General features: G+C 63.4%; 14 non-coding genes across 14 annotated transcripts; 9 read left to right on the forward strand and 5 right to left on the reverse strand.

The window, feature by feature from the left end:
• Nucleotides 1-1,200: 1,200 nt before the first annotated feature.
• TRNAL-CAG (transfer RNA leucine (anticodon CAG)) lies at nt 1,201-1,283 on the reverse strand. Its single transcript has one exon. It is a non-coding gene; the product is annotated as a tRNA-Leu (tRNA).
• Nucleotides 1,284-1,824: 541 nt separating this feature from the next.
• On the forward strand, nt 1,825-1,896 carry TRNAD-GUC (transfer RNA aspartic acid (anticodon GUC)). Its single transcript has one exon. It is a non-coding gene; the product is annotated as a tRNA-Asp (tRNA).
• Nucleotides 1,897-2,540: 644 nt separating this feature from the next.
• TRNAG-UCC (transfer RNA glycine (anticodon UCC)) lies at nt 2,541-2,612 on the forward strand. The gene has a single exon. It is a non-coding gene; the product is annotated as a tRNA-Gly (tRNA).
• A 298-nt stretch (nt 2,613-2,910) lies between these two features.
• Nucleotides 2,911-2,982, forward strand: TRNAE-CUC (transfer RNA glutamic acid (anticodon CUC)). The gene has a single exon. It is a non-coding gene; the product is annotated as a tRNA-Glu (tRNA).
• A 3,321-nt stretch (nt 2,983-6,303) lies between these two features.
• TRNAG-GCC (transfer RNA glycine (anticodon GCC)) lies at nt 6,304-6,374 on the reverse strand. Its single transcript has one exon. It is a non-coding gene; the product is annotated as a tRNA-Gly (tRNA).
• Nucleotides 6,375-7,968: 1,594 nt separating this feature from the next.
• TRNAL-CAG (transfer RNA leucine (anticodon CAG)) lies at nt 7,969-8,051 on the reverse strand. The gene has a single exon. It is a non-coding gene; the product is annotated as a tRNA-Leu (tRNA).
• A 547-nt stretch (nt 8,052-8,598) lies between these two features.
• TRNAD-GUC (transfer RNA aspartic acid (anticodon GUC)) lies at nt 8,599-8,670 on the forward strand. Its single transcript has one exon. It is a non-coding gene; the product is annotated as a tRNA-Asp (tRNA).
• A 619-nt stretch (nt 8,671-9,289) lies between these two features.
• On the forward strand, nt 9,290-9,361 carry TRNAG-UCC (transfer RNA glycine (anticodon UCC)). The gene has a single exon. It is a non-coding gene; the product is annotated as a tRNA-Gly (tRNA).
• Nucleotides 9,362-9,660: 299 nt separating this feature from the next.
• TRNAE-CUC (transfer RNA glutamic acid (anticodon CUC)) lies at nt 9,661-9,732 on the forward strand. The gene has a single exon. It is a non-coding gene; the product is annotated as a tRNA-Glu (tRNA).
• Nucleotides 9,733-13,658: 3,926 nt separating this feature from the next.
• On the reverse strand, nt 13,659-13,729 carry TRNAG-GCC (transfer RNA glycine (anticodon GCC)). The gene has a single exon. It is a non-coding gene; the product is annotated as a tRNA-Gly (tRNA).
• A 793-nt stretch (nt 13,730-14,522) lies between these two features.
• Nucleotides 14,523-14,605, reverse strand: TRNAL-UAG (transfer RNA leucine (anticodon UAG)). Its single transcript has one exon. It is a non-coding gene; the product is annotated as a tRNA-Leu (tRNA).
• A 518-nt stretch (nt 14,606-15,123) lies between these two features.
• Nucleotides 15,124-15,195, forward strand: TRNAD-GUC (transfer RNA aspartic acid (anticodon GUC)). Its single transcript has one exon. It is a non-coding gene; the product is annotated as a tRNA-Asp (tRNA).
• A 684-nt stretch (nt 15,196-15,879) lies between these two features.
• TRNAG-UCC (transfer RNA glycine (anticodon UCC)) lies at nt 15,880-15,951 on the forward strand. Its single transcript has one exon. It is a non-coding gene; the product is annotated as a tRNA-Gly (tRNA).
• Nucleotides 15,952-17,048: 1,097 nt separating this feature from the next.
• Nucleotides 17,049-17,187, forward strand: LOC120360300 (U4 spliceosomal RNA). The gene has a single exon (XR_005576856.1). It is a non-coding gene; the product is annotated as a U4 spliceosomal RNA (small nuclear RNA).

Raw genomic sequence — 17,187 nt, forward strand, 5'->3', positions numbered from 1 at the left:
TGTCAGCGAGAGGGGGCGGTGAAGGGGCACGGGTCTCGCAGCCGCTGCGTGTGGCTCAGAAACGTCGACCAGGTCCGTGGGAGCCTCGCTTCTGCGCTCTGAACCGGCCCCCTACCCCCGCACTGGCTCGTACACGGTGCGGGACTCCCACGGGCCGGTAGGGAGGCCACAATGCAGCAGAGGAGCGCCTTGGCCGAGCCGCAGCTGCTGACCCGGGAGAAGGCGCGCTGGGTGTGGCTGGTTCGGCCCAGGTCGCGGTTTCCCACGTGGAAACGAGGGGCGGCGCAGAACTGGTCCCGGCGGGGCCTGGAGTCTGTGGGCCAGTGACGGGATCTAAAGCTTCCGCCGGGATTCCTCGTGGGCAATCTCTCCGGGTTTGCGCTCGCCTGCCGGGCTGTGTGCAGAGATCCCATCGCCTCTGGCCCGCAGGCATGCGGGCCGCAGCAGGACCGCCGGCAGGCAGGTGTTGGCGATTAGGGCCCCACAGGTAAGGGGGAGCACAGTTAGCGCGGTGGGATCGGCGACCTAGGTCGGGTGTCCGGAGAATGGAATGGACAGGCGGGGGCCGAGGGGTTGGAGGAAAGGACAGGACGTTGGATGGCGGGCCTCTGGCTGCAGAAGTGCGCGGGGCTCCAGCAGCGAGTCGCTGCTGCTCCGCGGGCAGAAGTTGGAGAGTGCAAACGGGCGGGCCGTGCGCTCCGGACGCCTCTGGGCAGCGCAGCGGCGATTCAGGGCGGTGGGCCGAGGGCGGTGAGCGGTCGGTGGTGGGCGCTGGGCGCTGGGCGCTGGGAGGAAGGAGGGAAAAAGAGGAAGGCGAGAGAGTCAGGGTTGTGTCCGTTAGGGCGAGTGAGAAGGCCGAAGGAGGAGACCGGCAGGAAAGAGCCAGAAGGGGTTCGCTGTCCCTCGGTGTGTTTGGGCCAGGTAAGAGGGCGCGTGAGGGGGTGCGGAGTGCGTCTGCCGGAAGGAAGGGCAATCGGTAGAGGTTCGCGAGCGCTGGCGCACAGTCCTGGGAAATTTCTGTGACTGCCGGTGCTTGGGTGGGCAGGCAGGAAGAACGGACGTGCCTGAGAAGCAGCTGCGCTTTGGAGGCTTGCTGGAAGGGGGCTGGAGTTTCGGAGCGTGGGCGGGAACCGGGTCGAGGTGGTCCCGGGTGGCGGTGGGCGTTGCCCTCCGGCGGGTGGGCGGGCCAAAAGGTCCGCTTGTCAGGAGTGGGATTCGAACCCACGCCTCCAGGGGAGACTGCGACCTGAACGCAGCGCCTTAGACCGCTCGGCCATCCTGACGGCGCGCGGTGGCGCGTCGCGGTTCGCGTGTCTGGGAGCCGGCGCCCTTGGCCGGTGCGTTCGGTGCGCAACCGACGGAGCGCTCGGGCGGAGGGGGCACCAAGTGAACGCAGCCTGCTGGCTCTGGCGTGGACGTCCCGGCGTCCCCACCCAAACGGTCCGCGGGGTACCGGCCGCCCCTGCACGCCCCTGCCACCGCGCCTCCGCCGGCCGGACCCCCGCACGGCGCGCGCCCACGACGTCCTAGGATCAGCGGCCTGGCGGTTTCGCCCGCGCCTCTTCCCGACCGGCGCGATCCCCGCGTTGGAGACAGCAGACAGGGCGCACGGGGAGGTTCCACGCCGCTCAGGTAGCTGTGGGAATCCCGCTCGGGATCCGGGTGGGATCGCAGGGTGCTTTGTTGGGTGTCGGCGGGTGGCGGGTGGTGGGTCGCGGGCGGGCACGTGCCGGACCCCTGGGGTCGGTCGTCCGAGGGGATCCAGGCGGGGGTCGGTGCCCGGGGTCGGAATGGGGTCTGTCGTCCCGGCGGCCGTCGCCGTCGTCCTCGTTAGTATAGTGGTGAGTATCCCCGCCTGTCACGCGGGAGACCGGGGTTCGATTCCCCGACGGGGAGGCAGCATCCCTTTTTGGGCCGCCGCCTGGGGCCCAGCCTGTGTGCCCACGCTATCCTCCCTCCGCCCCCCAGCGAGCCGCAGGGCACCATCTCGGGCCTGGACTGCCTGTCCCCTTGACCCCTGTGGCCCCCTTGGCCCCATGGCCCCTTTGGTCCCTTTGGCCCCCTTGGCCTCCTGCACCTCCTGCCTTTTCTGGTCGCCGGCCGCTTGGTCGCCACGGCGTGGCGGCCTCCTCTCGTCCCCACGGCGCCCAACGAGCGGCCCGCCCAAAGTGGCTGTCGGAAGGGGCTCCCTGCCTCGCACGGGGCCCGGGCCCCGGTGGGAGGCGGAGGAGTGAGGACCCTGTGGGCACGTAGCGGCTGTGGCCACGCCGGGCACCTGGTGGAGAAGGGCTCTGGCGGCCCCGGGCGGCGAGGGAGAGAGAGCGCCCCCAGAGTCAGGCAGGCAGGCGGTCCGACAGGAGCAGCCACGCTCCGGTGGGGCGCGAGGCATCCTTGGGCGGCGCTGTGGCAACGCGGAGGGCGGCGGCCGGGCGGTCGGATGGACAGAGGGACGCAGCGGCCATCCGGACCTGGCCCGCCTTAGGCGGCGCGCTCGCTCGCGGATTCCCGGGCGGGCGTGGCGTGGCTGCCCGCGCGGTACGGCGTTGGTGGTATAGTGGTGAGCATAGCTGCCTTCCAAGCAGTTGACCCGGGTTCGGTTCCCGGCCAACGCAGCGGCCCACCTTTTGCGGGGGCGGGGGTCTCGGGCCGCGGAGCCCGTGTGGTGGCCGGTCTTGGCCTCCGGCTGCACGCGTGTGCTCCCGTGGCAGGAGGTGGCGGTGTTTGCAAGGCGGGCTGCGAACCGGACCAGAGCCGCTGGGGCGGTCGGGTGGCGGCGGGCGCAGCGTCGGCGTGGGCTGGCAGTGGGCGTTTGTTTTAAACCCAAGCAGGGGACAGCGCCAGCCTAGCGCCCAGTGCCGGGGCCACAGGCACTGGGGCCAGGAGGCGCAAGCCTGGACGGGACTCCGAAGCTCCCTGGTGGTCTAGTGGTTAGGATTCGGCGCTCTCACCGCCGCGGCCCGGGTTCGATTCCCGGTCAGGGAAGTCTTTCTTCTTTGGCTCCGCGGTCTAACTGCCCGACACCTTCACTCCTCTGGTTTTGGCCACCAGCCTGGCTTGCTTCTCCCGCACCGCAGCCACGACCCCTGCGGCCTCCACCTGAGGCCCAGAGGCTTCCTCCACCCTTTTGTCCTTTTGGCTTCGCTGGCGCCACCTGTTCCACATCAGCTTCACAGCTCTTCCTTGTCGCGTGCTCGCCTGGCTCCCACTCTCCCTGGGTGGCAAAGCCCACTGGCCAGGACAGGCTTTCTCCCCCGTTGCCGCCATGGAACCGCGGGCTGGAGCCCATTTCCTCCAACCTCTCTTCACCCCAGTCTCCCACACGCCCTCTCCAGCATCTGGTTCCTGTGGTTCTGTGCTCTACCTCCACCAGGTGGACTTTTTGAGCTCCCACGAATGGAGTGAGGACCTGCCCTCTCTGTCTTTCTCTTCCCGGCTCACTTGACGCTGCATCGCGACCTCAAGCTCCATCCGTGTTGCTGCAAAGAAGAAGATTCATTCTGTTCCAAGGCCAAGTAGTATTCCCTGCTGTTTATATGCCACATTTCTTTAATCCATTTCCCAGCTGATGGACTCTTAGGTTGATGCCATGTTTCTGCAATTGTGAACAGCGCTGCATTAAACATGGGGGTGGGGGTACCCCTCTGATATTCAGATTTCCTTATGCTTTGGATAAATAGGGATCCGTGGGATTGCCGGCGGCAGTGGTAGCTCTACCTGGAGTTGTGTGTGTGGGAGGGGGTGGAGGAGACGGAAGGGTAGGGTTGAGGTGCGGTTTGGTTGGTTGTTAGGTTGTTGTGTTTCGTTTGGACAAATCTCCATGCTGCTTTTCAGGGTGGCCGTCCTTATTTACCTTTCCGCCGACGGTGGCTAATTCTTCCCTTTTGTCCACCTCCTGGTCGGGATGGGTTATTTTCCCTGCGGGTTTAATGATAGTCATCCTAAGCGGGGTTCACGACTGCTCCTCATGCTTTTCGCTGGCATTTCCTTGACGATTGGCGAGGCTGAGCATTTTCTCTTCATACACCCGTTGGTGGACAGTTCCTGTGTGTTCTCTGCCCACTTTCCAACGGGATCAGATGGCGTGCACATGGCCCGGCAGGTGCCTATTGGTGTTTGTTTGGGGGGTGGGGGCCGCGCGCGCGTGTGTGTACACATGCTCCCCGTCGCTGTTGAGATGTTTGAGTTTCTCACCTGTTCTGAATGTGACGATGGCGCTTGAGATAGTTCCCGCTAGTTAGACCAACCTGGCCACGGGCGTTGAAGCGTGGAGATGCAGGAGCTGGTGGCAAAAACCCAGGAGTCAGGCTGACCAAAGCTCATGTGGAAAGTTGGGGTTCAGGATAGACTTGCAGCGGATATTGGTTTCCCATCTCTTCACCTACGCTCTCTAACTTCTCCCGAGCTGGCGAGGAAAACACGGAGATGGCGCGTATCCCAAGCACCTAGGTGTGCTGTGGAATTTCTTCCCACCCCCTCCTTAGCACAGATCTGCCCATTTGTCCCAGCCTCTGTCCCGCCTGGTATCGATCTGAGTGCTTGGCCGATCCACCAAGTCAATGGCAGAGCTCAGTCGACTCCCTGCCGAAACTTTCCTTGGGGGCAAAGTAGAGGTCCCACCGACCGCCCAAGCCTGTCCCTCGACATTCGGGGGATCTTGGCAAAGTCGGATCGCCTGCTGAGACCAGACGTGTCGGGGAGAGACAGGCTTGATATTCCCACGGGAGGCGGGCTTGCTCGCCAGCGAGATGTGGGTGTGTGTCAGTGCGTGACAGTGACGGACAAAGCTGTGCGTTCCCGTTGCTGGCAACCACCCCGGCACGGGACTAGGGGCTGACACCAAGGAAAGGACAGAAGCATGCCGACCACGGACTGGGAGGCGGGAAGAGGAGTCCAGGGTGTCCGGGTGGTGCACCGGCTGGGTGCCAAGGTCTGGGAACCAGGCGGCCCAGTCAGACGGAGGTCGTTCCGATGCCTGGGGGGCTGCGACACATCGCGGGCGGCGCGTGAGGTCTGAGGGATCCCTGGTGGTGGCGGAGCTGGTGTGTGTCTGAAGAGCCTGAAGGAAACCAGGACTGGGGGATGTGAGCGTGTGAGAGAGAGGCACTGGCAGCCAGAGGGAGAGTTGGCTGTGCCAGTGTGTGTGTGTGTGTGTGTGTGTGTTTGTGTGTGTGTGTGTCTGTGTCTGTGTGTCTGTGTGTCTGTGTAAGAATGCGTGGGGTGGGGGGACATAGAGCTGAGGGAGGGAAGGCTGAGCCTGGAGTCTCGAAGGAGTAGATTTTCAGCCACTTGGTATCTCTGGGCTCTAGTCTGGGCAGGAACGAAGTCGGTGTGGTCAAAGAGGACCCTCAAGTGGGGGAGACTGGGATGCCGTTGGGTCAGGCGGTCAGAGTATGGAGTGGGGCTGGTGTGAAGTGACAAGCAGCCAAAGGTCGGACAGACAGCGTGACAGAGCGACTGGGGGCCATGTCTCAGGTCTCAAGGGGGTAGGCAATGCACCTGGACCGCAGACATTAGTAAGCCGCCTTGAGGACGCACATTCACATCGTGGGCATGTATGTGTCCGGAGCTGAGATGAAAAGAGATTCTAGTGACAGCAGCAAGGCAGGATCCTGGAGTCAGGTGGTGAGTGGGGGTCAGGCTGTGAGAGGCGAGATGGCGATGGGGGTGCAGCGTGAGCCTCACGAGGAGAGAGAGTGTGTAGCATCTGGAACACGGTGAATGGACGCTGTGCACATGCCACGCGTTTACTGGCGTAGTGGCATTTATGGCTGTGTGACCCCTCCCCCCAACAGGGGAACGTGATGTTTCTCTCCTCCAAGTCTCGACTTCCTCCATACTGGAAGGGCATCCATGGCATGATTTTCTAGAGGTGGGGAGCCCGCGATGGAGACACAGTCAGAGGAGAGAGAGAGAGAGAAGAGGGAGGTGGTCGTGGTGAAAAGTGAAGAGAAGAGGTGGGGCCCACGGGCACAAGCTCGTCTGCCTGGCGGCATTCCTTGAAGTAAAATGCGTAGGGCAGAGGCGGTGGCAGGGCAGTGAAGAGAAACAGGACCAGGAGGCTGCCAAAGGATGGTGTCTGGCACGCTCCAGGGTTTGGAAGGGGTGTTGTTACCGAGGCGGGGTAGGGCAGGGTGGCCTCATCCATTAGTCCAGAGAGGGGTGGGGTAGTGGGCAGAGGCGAATCCCGCGTGTGAGCAGGGCCGGGCAGGACAGGCTCTAGCGCCCGGAGGGTAAGCCGGCGGCAGAGGGGAGCACGGCTATACTTTTACGTTAGTGCTGCGGCACCAAAAAGGGACGTCGCACTGCATGGGCCGGGAATCGAACCCGGGCCTCCCGCGTGGCAGGCGAGAATTCTACCACTGAACCACCCATGCACCGGCGGAAGGCACCGCCGGTAGCTGGCACAGGGGCGCTGGCCACCAGCCGCCCTTAGCCGGTCACATCGTGCGGTGGGCGTGTGTCCCACTGTAGCGTCCACGAGAGGCTGGCCCTATGGGGCGAGCAGAAGGGGACGCTCCCGTCACGTCACGTCGAGGGACCCTGGGCGCAACACGCCGAGGGAGAGAGGCCGACTCGTCCCATCTTGCACTTTCTCTGCCGCCGGGGTCGCCAAGAAAAAGACCGGCCCTGGCCCTCGCCCGATGGCCCAAGTGGGCAAGGTGCGCTGTGGCGGGCCTTGCTGAGCGCGGATCCCCGGCCCAGACCCAGAGTCCTTTTCCCGCCGGGCTGGCCCAACGCCGGGGTTGGGGGTGGGGGTGTCAGCGAGAGGGGGCGGTGAAGGGGCACGGGTCTCGCAGTCGCTGCGTGTGGCTCAGAAACGTCGACCAGGTCCGTGGGAGCCTCGCTTCTGCGCTCTTAACCGGCCCCCTACCACCGCACTGGCTCGTACACGGTGCGGGAGCCCCACGGGCCGGTAGGGAGGCCACAATGCAGCAGAGGAGCGCCTTGGCCGAGCCGCAGCAGCTGACCCGGGACAAGGCGCGCTGGGTGTGGCTGGTTCGGCCCAGGTCGCGGTTTCCCACGTGGAAACGAGGGGCGGCGCAGAGCTGGTCCCGGCGGGGCCTGGCCTCTGTGGGCCGGCGACGGGGATCTAACGCTTCCGCCGGGATTCCTCGTGGGCAATCTCTCCGGGTTTGCGCTCGCCTGCCCGGCTGTGTGCAGGGATCCCGCCGCCTCTGGCCCGCAGGCATGCGGGCCGCTGCCGGACCGCCGGCAGGCAGGTTTTGGCGGTTAGGGCCCCACAGGGAAGGGAGCACAGTTAGCGCGGTGGGATCGGCGACCTGGGTCGGGTGTCCGGAGAATGGAATGGACAGGCGGGGGCCGAGGGGTTGGAGGCAAGGACAGGACGTTGGATGGCGGACCTCTGGCTGCAGAAGTGCGCGGGGCTCCAGCAGCGAGTCGCTGCTGCTCCGCGGGCAGAAGTTGGAGAGTGCAAACGGGCAGGCCATGCGCTCCGGACGCCTCTGGGCAGCGCAGCGGCGATTCAGGGCGGTGGGCCTAGGGCGGTGAGCGGTCGGTGGTGGGCGCTGGGCGCTGGGCGCTGGGAGGAAGGAGGGAAAAAGAGGAAGTCGAGAGAGTCAGGGCTGTGTCTGTTAGGGCGAATGAGAAGGCCGAAGGAGGAGACCGGCAGGAAAGAGCCAGAAGGGGTTCGCTGTCCCTCGGTGTGTTTGGGCCAGGCAAGAGGGCGCGTGAGGGGGTGCGGAGTGCGTCTGCCGGAAGGAAGGGCAATCGATAGAGGGTCGCGAGCGCTGGCGCACAGTCCTGGGCTATTTCTGTGACTGCCGGTGCTTGGGTGGGCAGGCAGGAAGAACGGACGTGCCTGAGAAGCAGCTGCGCTTTGGAGGCTTGCTGGAAGGGGGCTGGAGTTTCGGAGCGTGGGCCACTGCTCAAGGCGGGAACCGGGTCGAGGTGGTCCCGGGTGGCGGTGGGCGTTGCCCTCCGGCGGGTGGGCGGGCCAAAAGGTCTGCTTGTCAGGAGTGGGATTCGAACCCACGCCTCCAGGGGAGACTGCGACCTGAACGCAGCGCCTTAGACCGCTCGGCCATCCTGACGGCGCGCGGTGGCGCGTCGCGGTTCGCGTGTCTGGGAGCCGGCGTCCTTGGCCGGTGCGGTCGGTGCGCAACCGACGGAGCGCTCGGGCGGAGGGGGCACCAAGTGAACGCAGCCGGCTGGCTCTGGCGAGGACGTCCCAGCGTCCCCACCCCGGACCCAAACGGTCCGCGGCGTGCCGGCCGCCCCTGCACGCCCCCGCCCCCGCGCCTCCGCCGGCCGGACCCCGGCAACGCGCGCACCCACGACGTCCTAGGAGCAGCGGCCTGGCGGTTTCGCCCGCGCCTCTTCCCGACCGGCGCGATCCCCGCGTTGGAGACAGCAGACAGGGCGCACGGGGAGGTTCCACGCCGCTCAGGTAGCTGTGGGAATCCCGCTCGGGATCCGGGTGGGATCGCAGGGTGCTTTGTTGGGTGTCGGCGGGTGGCGGGTGGTGGGTCGCGTGCGGGCACGTGCCGGATCCCTGCGGTCGGTCGTCCGAGGGGATCCAGGCGGGGGTCGGTGCCCGCGGTCGGATGGGGTCTGTCGTCCCAGGGGCCGTCGCCGTCGTCCTCGTTAGTATAGTGGTGAGTATCCCCGCCTGTCACGCGGGAGACCGGGGTTCGATTCCCCGACGGGGAGGCAGCAGTCCTTTTTGGGCCGCCGCCTGGGGCCCAGCCTGTGTGCCCACCCTATCCTCCCTCCGCCCCCCAGCGAGCCCCAGGGCGCCATCTCGGGCCTGGACTGCCTGTCCCCTTGGCCCCTGTGTCCCCCTTGGCCCCCTTGGCTTCCTGCACCTCCTGCCTTTTCTTGTCGCCGCCCGCTTGGTCGCCACGGCGTGGCGGCCTCCTCTCGCCTCCACGGCGCCCAACGAGCGGCCCGCCCAAAGTGGCTGTCGGAAGGGGCTCCCTGCCTCGCACGGGGCCCCGGCCCCGGTGGGAGGCGGAGGAGTGGGGACCCTGTGGGCACGTAGCGGCTGTGGCCACGCCGGGCACCTGGTGGAGAAGGGCTCTGGCGGCCCCGGGCGGCGAGGGAGAGAGAGAGCCCCCAGAGTCAGGCAGGCAGGCGGTCCGACAGGAGCAGCCACGCTCCGGTGGGGCGCGGGGCATCCTTGGGCGGCGCTGTGGCAACGCGGAGGGCGACGGCCGGGCGGTCGGACGGACAGAGGGACGCAGCGCCCATCCGGGCCTGGCCCGCCTTAGGCGGCGCGCTCGCTCGCGGGAGTCCCGGGCGGGCGTGGCGTGGCTGCCCGCGCGGTACGGCGTTGGTGGTATAGTGGTGAGCATAGCTGCCTTCCAAGCAGTTGACCCGGGTTCGATTCCCGGCCAACGCAGCGGCCCACCTTTTGCGGGGGCGGGGGTCTCGGGCCGCGGAGCCCGTGTGGTGGCCGGTCTTGGCCTCCGGCTGCACGCGTGTGCGCCCGGGGCAGGAGGGGGCGCTGTTTGCAGGGCGGGCTGCGAACGGGACCAGAGCCGCTGGGGCGGTCGGGTGGCGGCGGGCGCAGCGTCGGCGTGGGCTGGCAGTGGGCGTTTGTTTTAAACCCAAGCAGGGGACAGGCGCCAGGCTAGCGCCCAGTGCCGGGGCCACAGGCACTGGGGCCAGGAGGCGCAGTCCTGGACGGGACTCCGAAGCTCCCTGGTGGTCTAGTGGTTAGGATTCGGCGCTCTCACCGCCGCGGCCCGGGTTCGATTCCCGGTCAGGGAAGTCTTTCTTCTTTGGCTCCGCCGTCTAACTGCCCGACGCCTTCACTCCTCTGGTTTTGGCCACCAGCCTGGCTTGCTTCTCCCGCACCGCAGCCACGACCCCTGCCTCCTCCACCTGAGGCCCAGAGGCTTCCTCCACCCATTTGTCCTTTTGGCTTCGCTGGCGCCACCTACGCCACATCAGCTTCACAGCTCTTCCTTGTCGGGTGCTCGCCTGGCTCCCACTCTCCCTGGGTGGCAAAGCCCACTGGCCAGGACAGGCTTTCTCCCCCGTTGTCGCCAGCAGAGCCGCCGCCGCCGCCGCCACCAAAGACACAAAGTCTCAGTGGCGTCTTGCCGCGGAATGGGCCAGGACTCTCCAGCAGCGAGGCTTCTGCCAAGCCAAGCCCAGGGGTAGGGGGCGGGGGGCTCACGGGCCACTTCGCTGTCATCTGTGGGGGATGTGCACCTCAGGGTTTGGCCACCTGCAAGGGCCGCTCATGCCAGCCAGCGCACTGGCTTTTCCACGGCCTGCCAGGCCCTGAGCGGGCCGGTGTCCCTGATTGGGCTCCACGCGAGTCAGCGGCTTTGATAGGGATGGCAGTGAAACTTGAGGCGAGACCGAGGGCCAGCCTTGGTGCCGGGAAGGCAGAGCTGTGACAGTCACTCTTCCAGCACGAGTATGATTTTCTTCGTGCGGACGGGATATCGATGGGATTCCTGTGATATATGGGAACATGTGTAGACTGCGGAGTGATGGATGATCAACTGAGGGGATGCAGGGCATCCGTCTCGTCGGTATGTGCCAGCTCTCCCTGTTGGGAACATCACAGGCGCTGTCTTCCAACTCTTTGGAAACACACACTCGTACGTCCTCGTCACCTATGGTCGCCCTACTCTGCGATGGAACATTAGAACATATTTTTTCCGTGGAACCGCGGGCTCGTGCCCATTTCCTTCAACCTCTCTTCACCCCAGTTTCCCACATGCCCTCTCCAGCATCTGGTTCCCGTGGTTCTGTGCTCTACCTCCACCAGGTGGACTTTTTGAGCTCCCACGATAGGAGTAAGGACCTGCCCTCTCTGTCTTTCTCTTCCCGGCTCACTTGACGCTGCATCGCAACCTCAAGCTCCATCCGTGTTGCTGCAAAGAAGATTCATTCTGTTCCAAGGCCAAGTAGTATTCCCTGCTGTTTATATGCCACATTTCTGTAATCCGTTTCCCAGCTGATGGACTCTTAGGTTGATGCCATGTTTCTGCAATTGTGAACAGCGCTGCATTAAACATGGGGGTGGGGGTACCCCTCTGATATTCAGATTTCCTTATGCTTTGGATAAATAGGGATACGTGGGATTGCCGGCGGCAGTGGTAGCTCTACCTGGAGTTGTGTGTGTGGGAGGGGGTGGAGGAGACGGAAGGGTAGGGTTGAGGTGCGGTTTGGTTTGTTTGTTAGGTTGTTGTGTTTCCTTTGGACAAATCTCCATGCTGCTTTTCAGGGTGGCCGTCCTTATTTACCTTTCCGCCGACGGTGGCTGATTCTTCCCTTTTGTCCACCTCCTGGTCGGGATGGGTTATTTTCCCTGCGGGTTTAATGATAGTCATCCTAAGCGGGGTTCACGACTGCTCCTCATGCTTTTCGCTGGCATTTCCTTGACGATTGGCGAGGCTGAGCATTTTCTCTTCATACACCCACTGTTGGTGGGCAGTTCCTATGTGTTGTCTGCCCACTTTTCAACGGGATCAGATGGCATGCACATGGCCCGTCGGGTGCCTATTGGTGTTTGTTTGGGGGGAGGGGTGCGCGCGCGCGTGTGTGTACACATGCTCCCCGTCGGTGTTGACATGTTTGAGTTTCTCACCTGTTCTGGATGTGACGATGGCGCTTGAGAGAGGTCACGCTAGTTAGACCAACCTGACCACGGGCGTGAAAGCGTGGAGATGCAGGAGCTGGTGGCAAAAACCCAGCAGCCAAGCTGACCAAAGCGCATGTGGAAAGTTGGGGTTCAGGATAGACTTGTAGCGGATATTGGTTTCCCGTCTCTTCACCTACGCTCTCTAACTTCTCCCGAGCTGGCGAGGAAAACACGGAGATGGCGCATATCCCCAGCGCCTAGGTGTGCTGTGGAATTTCGTCCCACCCCCTCCTTAGCACAGATCTGCCCATTTGTCCCAGCCTCTGTCCCGCCTGGTATCGATCTGAGTGCTTGGCCGATCCACCAAGTCAATGGCAGAGCTCAGTCGACTCCCTGCCGAAACTTTCCTTGGGGGCAAAGTAGAGGTCCCACCGACCGCCCAAGACTGTCCCTTGACATTCGGGGGATCTTGGCACAGTCGGATCACCTGCCGAGACAAGACGTGTCGGGGAGAGAGAGGCTTGGTATTCCCACGGGAGGCGGGCTTGCTCGCCAGCGAGATGTGGGTGTGTGTCAGTGCGTGACAGTGACGGACAAAGCTGTGCGTTCCCGTTGCTGGCAACCACCCCGGCACGGGACTAGGGGCTGACATCAAGGAAAGGACAGAAGCATGCCGACCGCGGACTGGGAGGCGGGAGGAGGAGTCCAGGGTGTCCGGGTGGTCCACCGGCTGGCTGCCACGGTCTGGGAACCGGGCGGTCCAGTCAGACGGAGGTCGTGCCGATGTCGGGGGCGCTGCGGCACATTGCGCGCGGCGTGTGAGGTCTGAGGGATCCCTGGTGGTGGCGGAGCTGGCGTGTGTCTGAAGAGCCTGAAGGAAACCAGGACTTGGGGATGTGAGCGTGTGAGAGAGAGGCACTGGCAGCCAGTGGGAGAGTTGGCTGTGCCGGGGTGTGTGTGTGTGTGTGTGTGTGTGTGTGTGTGTGTGTGTGTAAGAATGCGTGGGGTGGGGGGAGATAGAGCTGAGGGAGGGAAGGCTGAGCCTGGAGTCTGGAAGGAGTAGATTTTCAGCGAGTTGGTATCTCTGGGCTCTAGTCTGGGCAGGAACAAAGTCGGTGTCGTCAAAGAGGACCCTCAAGTGGGGAGACTGGGATGCCGTTGGGCCAGGCGGTCAGAGTATGGAGTGGGGCTGGTGTGAAGTGGCAAGCAGCCAAAGGTCAGATAGACAGCGTGACAGAGCGACTGGGGGCCATGTCTCAGGTCCCAAAGAGGTAGGCAATGCACCTGGACCGCAGACATTAGTAAGCCGCCTTGAGGATGCACATTCACATCTTGGGCCTGTATGTATCCGGGGCTGAGATGAAAAGAGGTTCTAGCGACAGCAGCAAGGCAGGATCCTGGAGTCAGGTGGTGGGTAGGGGTTAGGCTGTGAGAGGTGAGATGGCAAGGGGGTGCAGCGTGAGCCTCAGGAGGAGAGAGAGTGTGGAGTGTCTGGAACACGGTGAATGGATGCTGTGCACATGCCACGCGTTTACTTGTGTCGTGGCATTTACAACTGTGTGACCCCTCCCCCTCCAACAGGGGAACGTGATGTTTCTCTCCTCCAAGTCTCGACTTCCTCGCTACTGGAAGGGCATCCATGGCATGATTTTCTAGAAGTGGGGAGCCCGCGATGGAGGCAGAGTCAGAGGAGAGAGAGAGAGAGAGAAGAGGGAGGTAGTCGCGGTGAAAAGTGAAGAGAAGAGGTGGCGCCCGCGGGCACAAGCTCGGGCTGCCTGGCGGCATTCCTTGAAGTGAAATGCGTAGGGCAGAGGCGGTGGCAGGGCAGTGAAGAGAAACAGGACCAGGAGGCTGCCAAAGGCTGGTGTGTGGCACGCTCCTGGGTTTGTAGGGGGTGTTGTTACCAAGGCGGGGTAGGGCAGGGTGGCCTCATGCATTAGTCCAGATAGGGGCGGGGGAGTGGGCAGAGGGGAATCCCGCGTGGGAGCAGGGCCGGGCAGGACAGGCTCTAGCGCCCGGAGGGTAAGCCGGCGGCAGAGGGGAGCACGGCTATACGTTTACGTTAGTGCTGCGGCACCAAAATGGGACGTCGCACTGCATGGGCCGGGAATCGAACCCGGGCCTCCCGCGTGGCAGGCGAGAATTCTACCACTGAACCACCCATGCACCGGTGAAAGGCGCCGACGGTAGCTGTCACAGGGGCGCTGGCCACCAGCCGCCCTTCGCCGGTCACATCGTGCGGTGGGCGTGTGTCCCACTGTAGCGTCCACGAGAGGCTGGCCCTATGGGGCGAGCAGAAGGGGAGTCTCTGGTCACGTCACGTCGAGGGACCAGGCGGGGGCCGAGGGGTTGGAGGCAAGGACAGGACATTGGATGGCGGGCCTCTGGCTGCAGAAGTGCGCGGGGCTCCACCAGCGAGTCGCCGCTGCTCCGCGGGCAGAAGTTGGAGAGTGCAAACGGGCGGGCCGAGCGCTACGGACGCCTCTGGGCAGCGCAGCGGCGATTCAGGGCGGTGGGCCGAGGGCGGTGAGCGGTGGGTGGTGGGCGCTGGGCGCTGGGCGCTGGGAGGAAGGAGGGAAAAAGAGGAAGGCGAGAGAGTCAGGGCTGTGTCCGTTAGGGCGGATGAGGAGAAGGCCGACGGAGGAGACCGGCCGGAAAGAGCCAGGAAGGGGTTCGCGGTCCCTCGGCGTGTTTGGGCCAGGTAAGAGGGCGCGTGAGGGGGTGCGGAGTGCGTCTGCCGGAAGGAAGGGCAATCGGTAGAGGGTCGGGAGCGCTGGCGCACACTCCTGGGCTGTTTCTGGGACTGCCGGTTGGTGGGTGGGCAGGCAGGAAGAACGGACGTGCCTGAGAAGCAGGTGCGCTTCGGAAGCTTGCTTGAAGGGGTCTGGAGTTTCGGGGCGTGGGCCACTGCTCAAGGCGGGAACCGAGGCGAGGCGGTGGGCGGGCCAAAAGGTCCGCTTGTCAGGAGTGGGATTCGAACCCACGCCTCCAGGAGAGACTGCGACCTAAACACAGTGCCTTAGACCGCTCGGCCATCCTGAGAGCGCGCCTGCGTGGAGGCCTTCGCCCTTCCCCGGTGCGTCTGGTGCGCAGCCAACGGATCGCGCAAGCGGAGCCGGCACCAATGAACGTATCCGGCTGGCTCTGGGGTCGACGCCCACGCGTTCCAACCCCGGAACCGGTGGTCGTTGTTCAGGCCGCTCCAGCATGTCTCCGCCCCCGCGCCTCCTCCGGCGGGACCCCCGCAGGGCTCGCGCCCACCACGTCCTGGGTGCAGCGGCCTGGCGGTTTCGCCCTCGCCTCTTCCAGCGTTGGAGACAGCAGACACGGCGCATCGGGAGGTTCCACATCACTCGGGTAGCTGTCGGCGTTCTCCCGGATCCGGGTGTCATCGCAGGGTGTTTTTCTGGGCGTCGGGGTACATCGCGCCACCGGTGGTGGGTTGCAGGTCGTTCGCGGGCACGTCCCAGCCCCTGGGGTCCATCTTCGTAGGGGATCAAGTCAGGGCTTCGCTTCAGAGGTCGCAGTGGTGCCTGTCATTTGAGCAGCTGCCTCCATCGTCCTCGTTAGTATAGTGGTGAGTATCCCCGCCTGTCACGCGGGAGACCGGGGTTCGATTCCCCGACGGGGAGGCAAAGGTTGTTTTTGCGCCAGCTGCCTCGGATCCGGCCTGTTTGCCCACCCTATCCTCCCTCCGCCCTCCAGCTTGCCGCAGGGCGTCATCTCGGGCCTGGACTACCTGGCCCCTTGGTCCCCATGGCCCCATTTGCCCCCTTGGCCTTCTGCACTTCCTTTTTGCCGGCTGCTTGGTTACCACAGCGTGGCGGCCTCCTCTTGCTCCCATGGCGCCCAACGAGCGGCAGGCCTAAAGTGGCTGTCAGAAGAGGCTCCCTGCCTCGCACAGAGCCCGGTACCCGGTGGGACGCAGAGTGAGGACCCCTTGGGCACGCGGCGGCTGTGGCCCCATAGCGGCCGTGGCCCCTCCGGGCACCTGATGGAAAAGGGCTCTGGCGGGCCCCGGGCGGGGAGGGAGTCAGAGCGCCCCCAGAGGCAGGCGGGCAGGCGAGGCGGTGGGTGGTGGTGGTGGGGGGGTGGCTGGCCGTCTAAGCAGTAGCGCTTGCCTTGCACCGGTGGGGAACGGGGCGTCCTTTGGAGGCGCCGTGGCAAAGCGCAGCAGCAGCTCGCCGGGCGGATGGCCGGCCGGAGGGACGCAGGGACAGACAGACTCAGCGGCCAGTTGGGCTGCGTCGGGCTTAGGCGGCGCGCTCGCTCGTGGGAGCCCCGGGCCAATGTGGCATTTCTGACCGTGCCTTGCGGCGTTGGTGGTATAGTGGTGAGCATAGTTGCCTTCCAAGCAGTTGACCCGGGTTCGATTCTCGGCCAACACAGCGGCGCACCTTTTGCGGAGGCCTGGGAAAGTAGGCGGCAGTGTTTGGAGGGTGAACAGGACCAAAGCTGCGGGGACAGGTGGGTTGCCTCAGGCTCAGCCTAGGCGTCAGTGTGGGTGGGGGCGGTGGGTGGGTGTTTGTTTTAAACCCAAGCAGGGGACAGGACCAGGGTAGCACTCTGTGCTGGGGCCACAGGTGCTGGGGTCAGGAGGCCTAAGCCTGGTCTGGTGGACGACGCTCCTTGGTGGTCTAGTGGTTAGGATTCAGTGTTCTCACGCCTGACCCAGGTTTGATTCCCGACTAAGGAAGTCTTCCTTCTTTGGCTCCACCTGCCAACTGCCCGGCGCCTTCACTCCTCCCCTTTTGGCCAGCAGGCTGGCTCGTCAACGTGGGAGGATCACTTGAGATCAGGAACTGAAGACCTGCCTGCGAAAATAGTGAGACCCTCATGTCTACAAAAAATATAAAAATTAGCTGGCGTGGTGGCGCCTGCCTGTGGTCCCAGTTACCCAGAAAGCTGAGGCGGGAGGATTGCTTGAGCCCAGGAGTTTGACGCCGCAGTGAGCCAACGATCATCGCACCACTGCACTCAATCCTGGGAGACAGAGTGAGACCCTGTCTCACACACACACACACACACACACACAGTTACACTAACACATGTTAAATTTGTTGGATTATATATTTAGGTGTTGAGCACCTTTGGTTATAAAATATTTATGATTGCAAGAACAAGTTAATAACTAAAAACCCAAAACTTAAAAAAATTTACCAGCACTTTAAGCAATAAGCATTCTTAATTTAAAAATGTTTTACTTTAAAGATAATGGTACACTCATAAATTATTGTTAAAATCAGTAGTAGCATAGAAAAGTAACAATACTGATAGCCTGACACAAACTGATCAGAGGCCTTTATAAGAGACAACACTATTCTTAATAACCTATATAAATAAATATTAAGGCCAGGTAAAGTGGCTCTCACCTGCAATCCCAGCACTTTGTGAGGCCAAAGAGGGCAGAACACTTGAGGCCAGGAGTTGGTCACCAGCATGACCAACATGTGAAACCAAGTCTCTACTAAAAATACAAAAATATAGCTTTGCACAGTGGCAGTATCGTATCCAATGAGGTTTATCCGAGACGCAACTATTGCCAGTTGAAAACTTTTCCCAATACTTTGCCATGATGACTGGAAATATAGTTGGCATTGGCAATTTTTGGCAGTCTGTATAGG

This window comes from Saimiri boliviensis, chromosome 19 (assembly GCF_048565385.1).
Source record: "Saimiri boliviensis isolate mSaiBol1 chromosome 19, mSaiBol1.pri, whole genome shotgun sequence".
In the NCBI taxonomy this organism is placed as follows: Eukaryota; Metazoa; Chordata; class Mammalia; order Primates; family Cebidae; genus Saimiri; species Saimiri boliviensis.